Source organism: Carassius carassius, chromosome 48 (assembly GCF_963082965.1).
Source record: "Carassius carassius chromosome 48, fCarCar2.1, whole genome shotgun sequence".
Classification (NCBI taxonomy): Eukaryota; Metazoa; Chordata; class Actinopteri; order Cypriniformes; family Cyprinidae; genus Carassius; species Carassius carassius.
This window is the reverse complement of record NC_081802.1, coordinates 8,504,723-8,513,746: the sequence shown is the minus strand read 5'-3', so window position 1 is coordinate 8,513,746 and position 9,024 is coordinate 8,504,723.

Below are 9,024 nucleotides of genomic sequence, written 5' to 3'. Positions count from 1 at the left end.
GTGATGTTTTTATCAGCTGTTTGGACTCATTCTGATGGCACCCATTCACTGCAGAGGATCCACTGGTTAGCAAATGATGTAATGCCACATTTCTCCAAATCTGTTCCAATGAAGAGACAAACTCATCTACAGCTTGGATAGTTTGAGGGTGAGGAAATGTTTTTTATTTTTTGTGAAAGTCTTAAAATACAAATATCTTTCTTTTCAAATGAACATAAAATTAAAATGTAGCTATCGGTTTTTAAATGCAAACACATTGTATATACAATAGTTTAAATAAATAATTGTTATTTCTAATAACTATACAAAACTCATCACCACTAACGCAGTGTATTGTTATGATCCCGACGACGACAAAATTAATTGCATTGTTTGGTCCCAGCCAGTCCAGCGTGAAGTCTGTTGTTTGTCCAGTTAGCACATGGATATGATTAACTGTGGCAGGAGGCATGAAAGCACCGAGCCTTACTGTAGGCTGATCAAATTATTTATGCTAAATAGTAAAATTATATATAAATTTTAGGCTTTGTTGGCAGGGGATCACCTTCAGTAGCCCACTGTCCTTCTCCTCCCCTCCTCTACAGTTCCTTTCTCCATTTTTCCTCATTTACTCTCATTTTTCTCTCCACATCTTATTTTGCACACAAGGCCCTCCTTATGCACCTATAGTGACGATTTTCAATTAATGCCTTCATTCATCACTGTACAGTGATCTAATTCTGGATGTCCCTGTTCTAGGGGGAAGTGTGCTACGATTTGCCTGGGATACAGTAGCTCAGTTTACCCTGATGGACCTTTTTTAATTCCTGCGGATCTTTAAGATATACAATCATTTTATTATTTCCAGGTATTTATTCCTAATATTTGTAGTCACCCGAGGCAAAAACAGCAATTGTAATATTCTGTATGAAAAGATATGTTGTGGCTATTAGGGCTGGGCGATATATCTAACGATATGATCATGCGCATTTAGTCAGTAAACCTGGTTCCGTGATTAGCGCTAAATCGTCATCACCTGCATTCAAATGGAGCGGCATTTACAACCCGAATTCCGGAAAAGTTGGGACGTTTTTTAAATTTTAATAAAATGAAAACTAAAGGAATTTCAAATCACATGAGCCAATATTTTATTCACAATAGAACATAGATAATGTAGCAAATGTTTAAACTGAGAAATTTTACACTTTTATCCACTTAATTAGCTCATTTAAAATTTAATGCCTGCTACAGGTCTCAAAAAAGTTGGCACGGGGGCAACAAATGGCTAAAAAAGCAATCAGTTTTGAAAAGATTCAGCTGGGAGAACATCTAGTGATTAATTAAGTTAATTGATATCAGGTCTGTAACATGATTAGCTATAAAAGCTTTGTCTTAGAGAAGCAGAGTCTCTCAGAAGTAAAGATGGGCAGAGGCTCTCCAATCTGTGAAAGACTGCGTAAAAAAATTGTGGAAAACTTTCAAAACAATGTTCCTCAACGTCAAATTGCAAAGGCTTTGCAAATCTCATCATCTACAGTGCATAACATCATCAAAAGATTCAGAGAAACTGGAGAAATCTCTGTGCGTAAGGGACAAGGCCGGAGACCTTTATTGGATGCCCGTGGTCTTCGGGCTCTCAGACGACACTGCATCACTCATCGGCATGATTGTGTCAATGACATTACTAAATGGGCCCAGGAATACTTTCAGAAACCACTGTCGGTAAACACAATCCGCCGTGCCATCAGCAGATGCCAACTAAAGCTCTATCATGCAAAAAGGAAGCCATATGTGAACATGGTCCAGAAGCGCCGTCGTGTCCTGTGGGCCAAGGCTCATTTAAAATGGACTATTTCAAAGTGGAATAGTGTTTTATGGTCAGACGAGTCCAAATTTGACATTCTTGTTGGAAATCACGGACGCCGTGTCCTCCGGGCTAAAGAGGAGGGAGACCTTCCAGCATGTTATCAGCGTTCAGTTCAAAAGCCAGCATCTCTGATGGTATGGGGGTGCATAAGTGCATACGGTATGGGCAGCTTGCATGTTTTGGAAGGCTCTGTGAATGCTGAAAGGTATATAAAGGTTTTAGAGCAACATATGCTTCCCTCCAAACAACGTCTATTTCAGGGAAGGCCTTGTTTATTTCAGCAGGACAATGCAAAACCACAAACTGCAGCTATAACAACAGCATGGCTTCGTCGTAGAAGAGTCCGGGTGCTAACCTGGCCTGCCTGCAGTCCAGATCTTTCACCTATAGAGAACATTTGGCGCATCATTAAACGAAAAATACGTCAAAGACGACCACGAACTCTTCAGCAGCTGGAAATCTATATAAGGCAAGAATGGGACCAAATTCCAACAGCAAAACTCCAGCAACTCATAGCCTCAATGCCCAGACGTCTTCAAACTGTTTTGAAAAGAAAAGGAGATGCTACACCATGGTAAACATGCCCCGTCCCAACTATTTTGAGACCTGTAGCAGAAATCAAAATTGAAATGAGCTCATTTTGTGCATAAAATTGTAAACTTTCTCAGTTTAAACATTTGCTATGTTATCTATGTTCTATTGTGAATAAAATATTGGCTCATGTGATTTGAAAGTCTTTTAGTTTTCATTTTATTAAAATTTAAAAAACGTCCCAACTTTTCCGGAATTCGGGTTGTAATAGACAGAGCCGTAGATCACTGACAAGCTACGCAATTTTGCGTTCATTATCGAAGGCGATTCATCTGCAATAATGAACGCGATATTGCGTAGCTTGTCAGTGATCTACGATCGACATTTGTTTCCCGCAACAACCAAGTAGTTGCCAGTGAGAAAGAACTGTACCTAACTGTTGCAAAAAAAATTATTTCACTGTTCATTTACGAAACACGTTTCGATCACGTAACAATTTTACGCATTTTGTGAACTACAACCGTCACTTAAACTGAGGTATATGGCAAGCCAAAAGAGTCAGAAATACTCTATAGATAAATTGCATTTACATACAAAATGCTGTTTTTTTATGCCGTTTAAAACAGCATTAGCGCAGTCAAATATGTGATTTATCTATAGCATAATTCTGACTCTTTTTTTTTTGGCTTGCCATACGTTCCAGGAGCGCCGCATCTGCAGCAATGCAGCGATCATTTACACACCGAGTGTATTTTTGCTATGCTGCATGCTTTGTTGTGATAACTTTTAGATAAACAAGGCAACATAACAGATGCACTAGCAGAAGTAGAAAAACAAAGTTCTTTAAGACCAGCGGGATTGCTTGAAATAATAATTTAAATGCCAAAGAAAAGGCATGAGAGCCGACTGTTTCTGTCTGTGGTGAGTTTTAATTTAAAATGTTTTTAAAATGTTCGCTTTTAACAAGAAATGTAGGCTATATACTGATAAAATGTGTTGCCACTTGCTTGAGCAACTTATTACACCAACCTAGAAGTCAAATGCATGAATACTACATTGTTTATATTTGAGTTTAAACTAATGTCTATGAAAGATTGTTACTGTACTCCTGTGATAAAAAAGGATCACAATGCTGAAAAAGCTTTTTCAGTAACAATGTTTGGATTTGAATCAAAATAATAATGCAATAAATGTTGTGTTTGTGGCCTAACAAACAAGTCCTGTGTGAAAGCACAATGAGTCGGTGCTGCTTCTGCACCGCATACATAACGCACATGGACCGCATATGCACTGCAGACAGAGTATGTGTGAAACAGATATGATTTCGAGATGACAACATGTGACATTCTACTTGGAGCTGTTCACACCCTTGGACTCAGAGCTATCACACTATCAATGCCTAAACATAGCGCCTAATGAATCTGAGATGGTCAGGTAGTAGTGGTACAAGTTGTAGCTCTCAGAAAACTCCCAGTTCACAAGTTGTAATTAGGAGTTCTACGAGGACGTGAACAATTTTTACAAGTTTACAAGAATCTCGTATTCACAGTAATTATGATATGGTGTGAACGCACCTTTAGAGCATATTTGACACACACACACACACACACACACACACACATATACATATATATATATATATATATATATATATAGTAACTCAAATAATTATCTATCGATCTATCAATCTTTCTAATGGAAATAAAAATAAACAAGTTAATATAATTAATAATAATACTAATATATATATATATACATATATATATATATATATATATATATATATATATATATATATATATATATATAACATATATATAACATATTTATAACATATATATAACATATATATATATATATATGTTTTAATAAATGCTATTAATTTAACAGAACTGAAGAGCTGATGTAATGACTGGGTAGATGAGTGACGGTCAAGACAACAGTGCTGAGGATGCTGCTGGCTGACATGGGACATCTCAGTGACAGCTTTGGCCGCCATTCATTGCCATTCTCTGTGATTAAGTATGATGTGCCAGGATGGACATCACAGAGGCAGGTTATTGTAGGGCAAGATCCCTGCACCACGCAAACTGCCAATTGCCTTAAATGGCACCACATCTTGTTTTGGGTAGATGCAGCACTGTGGCATTTGGCATAGCTTATCAGCATTTGGCTGCCTTTCATAGTGTCTGCAGGGCTTATTTTCTTCCAGCGTCCCAGTTTTCGTATTCATGCAACATAGCAAATCCTTCAAAAGTTGTATGTTTTTCTTGACTCAGCCATCAACTTTCCTCTAACAAAATTGATGTATGCCTTCAAATGATCCATTATGGTATCCTTAAAGATTTGTGTGTATAAATAGCACTGAAGGACACTTCCAGAGAAAGGTTATCTGCCAACCAGTCATTAATCTGTTGTGAGGGGGTTAATTGTCTCTGAGCTTGTTCTCGTGTCAACATGTTAACAAAATGACCATCACTTTAAAGGCATTTATCAACTCCAATATTTACAGGAAAAGTTGCCTGGGTGTGATTATAATGAACATGAAGCTGATATAGCACATCTTGGCCACGTGTAGATGCTTGAAGCAGATGGTCCTCATGGCCGTAGCTCAAACCTCTTCTCTTTACCTGACTTTCTTTTCTCTGCCAGGCCCTTAGTCTCAGGCTGTGCGCTTCTGGCACCTGTCACGCACAATATTCTGTTTTTCACGCACACAGGCTGTATCGACCAGAAACACAAACAGATTTGTGCATATTGGGACCAGCTGTCTCTTTCGTTTCCCATTCTTTTATTTGAATAATTTTTCTGAATTGAAATTAGAACTTGCACCAATACTGTATATAAATCTCTATGAATAGCAACGGCCGTGTTTTTCCAGACACATGCTGTGCAGCTCCAGTAAATTGTTCTGGATTTCATTCTCATTGATTCCAGACAGGTTTTTTCCAACAATGGGTGCATTATTGGATGGTTTTCCCTGGCTTCCCTGGCTTCCTACCGCGCTATAGGGCAGACGACCATGCGGTGTGTTTCTAATTGGTGGAGTGCATTTGCAGCAGGTCCCTATTACTTTCTTTGTTTAGCATTTGTCTAGCAGGCGAAATCAAGCAGAAGGTTTCCACAGTGGCATTAGGCTTCTATTTCTCTCACATGAATGGCTTATTGGAAAGTATTTCTGTCATCGCTTGTCTGCAGTAGTTTAAGTGTTCATATCTTTGGTGTACTCGTCTTATACTGTTGCAGGCCTAGAGAATTTCTGCACGTGAAGACATTGTTGAGGTATCAGTCATAACAGCCGAGTAATATCTATGAAGAGGAACTGTTTATTTGGCTTCATGCAATTCCTTTACAGTTTAATAACCTGGAACATAATGGCATCTGTCAACGATCAGAAGGGAGACTGCATGGAAATAAACACTGGTGCTTCCTGGATTTGCTAGACATTTTTTTTTTTTTTTTTTTTTTTTTTTTTAGAAGGTTAAACTTTCAGAATATGCACAGGGATATTTTTTCAGATATTTTACTGAAAGAATTTAATAAATTCTGATTTGAATTTGGAATCATTTTTAACAGAATGAAAACTTTACATTTGGCATGAAATGATCATGCACTTTATCTTGTTATTCTTGGTATTTTTAATCAAATTTTTTTTAAACAACAAACTTCACATGACTTCTCAAGTCATTTTGTCTGCTTAAACCCTGTCCAAAGTGAAAGTTTGCATTCAGATCTGCCTCCATCCAACTAAAAACAATGGATAGAACGGTCTTTTTGATAATCCATTTTTGTGTGTGTGTGTGTGTGTGTGTGTGTGTGTGTGTGTGTGTGTGTGTGTGTGTGTGTGTGTGTGTGTGTGTGTGTGTGTGTGTGTGTGTGTGTGTGTGTGTGTGTGTGTGTGTGTGTGTGTGAGTGTGTGTGAGAGACATATCAAACGGGAGGTGTAGGTTGAAGTGTTAGCTAATTTCACCAAAACTTTTTTTTTTGTAAGTGTTACTTCCACCACTTCATTAGAACTTCACACCTTTCATAAATTAATACAATTGCTTCCGGATTTCATAAACATATATATAATTCAAAATTAATAATTTATGTAACAACTTATTTTTAAAGCCCCCCCCCCCACTCCCATTTTCTTTCTTTCCTATTTTTTAACCCTTAATTCATGTCATGTTTATTCCACAATTTCACATCTTTAACAGATATACATCTATTTGTTTTTATATTCATCCTTGACCTTATTTTTTATTTGTATTTATTTCTTTATTTTTATAATTCCTGTTTCCCTAAGTTCATATTGGCCTGCCAGGTAATAAAACCAGTGTGTTCAGCCTGTTGTTCGTTTTCGTGTTGGCCAAAATGTCGTAAACAAAAACATGAACATTATTAGAAAACACTTAGCATGTGGAAACGCTAAATGTGCATGAAGAGAATTATTTATTTAAGAAAAAAATGAATTTGTCATATTAGCAGTTTGAAAACAGTTAGTAATGTCAATGTAGTGTGGTTTCACGAGCATGTCGTTCAGGGTTTGCAGGCTTCCAGCTGGTGTTTTCTGAATTCGCAGCTGAACAGATCTTCATTGCAGCACTTGTAGAGCTCTAAACCTTGTAAAATTCCGACCTGTCTTTGATTTGCTAAGTTTCCAGTAATATTAATAACTGGGCATTGCTAGGTGGCAGAGTACTTTTCCATTGCAAAGCTTGTGCCAGGTGAAAGAACAAAAGAAAAACCAGATGTAGACAATCATGTTTTGGGGCATCTGAAGTAAAATAAGGTTAGTGAGAAGATGCCATACATACACGTGGTTACATTTTTGATTTTTCACATAGTTTAAAATAGACTTTCTAACCACTATATGAATGCACCCGGATTAGACAAGTCTTAAAAAAAATTTACTGCAAGCTTCTCTATAAGGTATTGACACCAAGATATTAAAAATGTAATATTTATGGCTTATGATGGAGATAGCAGTCATTAGAATGTCTAAACACTTTATTTTTTGTGAAAATCCATGTCATCATTGATGCTAATCCACAGTGTATGATAACATACTTGAATACAGTCCTTTCATTTTTGCTTTTTGATAAATAAGGAAAGGATAGCCAGCTATATATTCAAGTATGTTATTTTCAACGTCAGGAGAAAACTTATTAAGGTTAGATTATACTATAAAATGTTTATTCAAAGCTGATCGGTTCAGTGCAACAGTGCCTTCTACTGGGCAAAAGAGGAATGGGAGAATGATACCATCAATTTTCATTCTTAATTATTTGTGTTCAAAAGCATTTTGCACAAAAAAAAATACAAGTTGTTAATTTCATCATTAACATTTTTTTAATCATTCTAAAATATGAGTTTTTAATATAAATAAAAAAGCTAAATTCTATAGCCATTTAGTCGAATCTTTTTTTTTCATTTATAGTCGTTTTCTTAAAATTGTTATTTATTAAGAGAAATTAGTTTTTAACATGTAAATACATATTTTACACTCTTATAGGTTTGATCCAGTGCTTAACACACTCTTCATTTGAATGCATCTCTCCTCATTTATATACTATTTGGATCCTCAAAACTGTTCATAAGCAATAGACAGCATTGTTGAGATGATCACCCCCCCAAGCTTTCATAGTGAGAGGGCTGTAATTGCATTCCTGTGCAATGTTAGCCCTTTCTTTGGCTCTGTGTGGACCCTGATGACCTGAGAGATGTATATAGTAAACAGTACTTGCTGGCCGTATGGCACGGATCCCATTAAGGGCGAGTGTCCAGACCCCCGCTGTTCTGTTTCGTAAGATTATCTGCCGTCATTTCTCACCGAGCCCAGTCTTGCTGTGTCCGACCACCAGTTTTAACAGCCATGGGTTTTATTTAGAGTTCATACTGAGAGAATCTAAAACAGAAGAACTTAATAATAATAGTACAAAATATATTTAAATAATTAATATCGCTAATTAATTTAGTCATGTTGAATCTGATAAATGTTAAGGACATTGAGTATTTAAAACCTTACTTTCTAAGGAATTTTCTAGACGTGTGTTTTTAGTGTATTTTCAAAAGTCTAGGAGAAAAGAAAAATAGTGACCACCCATTGATCGCCCATTCTAGGTTTGCCACTCACTTTTGCGATTAGTGACCCAAACCTTCTGATAAGGGTTACCTGTGGTGCTCCACTTCTCCTTTCCCAACAATGCTTCTAATATCTCCAGCTAAATCGCATTCCTCAGCCATCGTCACAATGGGACAACTGTTTGATGCTTACTCTCTCCCCCTCTCGCCCATATCTCAGGTATTCCCCTTACTTAGGAACCTGAAGCTCCCAGACCTCTCATAACCTCCGTCGCTGTATAACTTTTGAGCTTAGAAGAAAAACAAAATATCGATTTTAGAAAAGAGAATATAAAATAAAAACGGGTGGCATTGTGTTTTAATAAAATCGTTTTCAAAAAGAAATTAAAAGTGCTTTATTTAAATTAGAAACTGCTACAGAAACTTAAATTGGTTATATTAAAGCCTCGCCGGAACTGATGTGATGGTCGGTGCCTCAACAACTGAATCATTTACAGCAGTATGGTTTCAACATCGTATAAGCAGTCAAATATTTTTGTTGGTGCGCTCTATGATTTCAAAACAAATTTGCCCCCCAA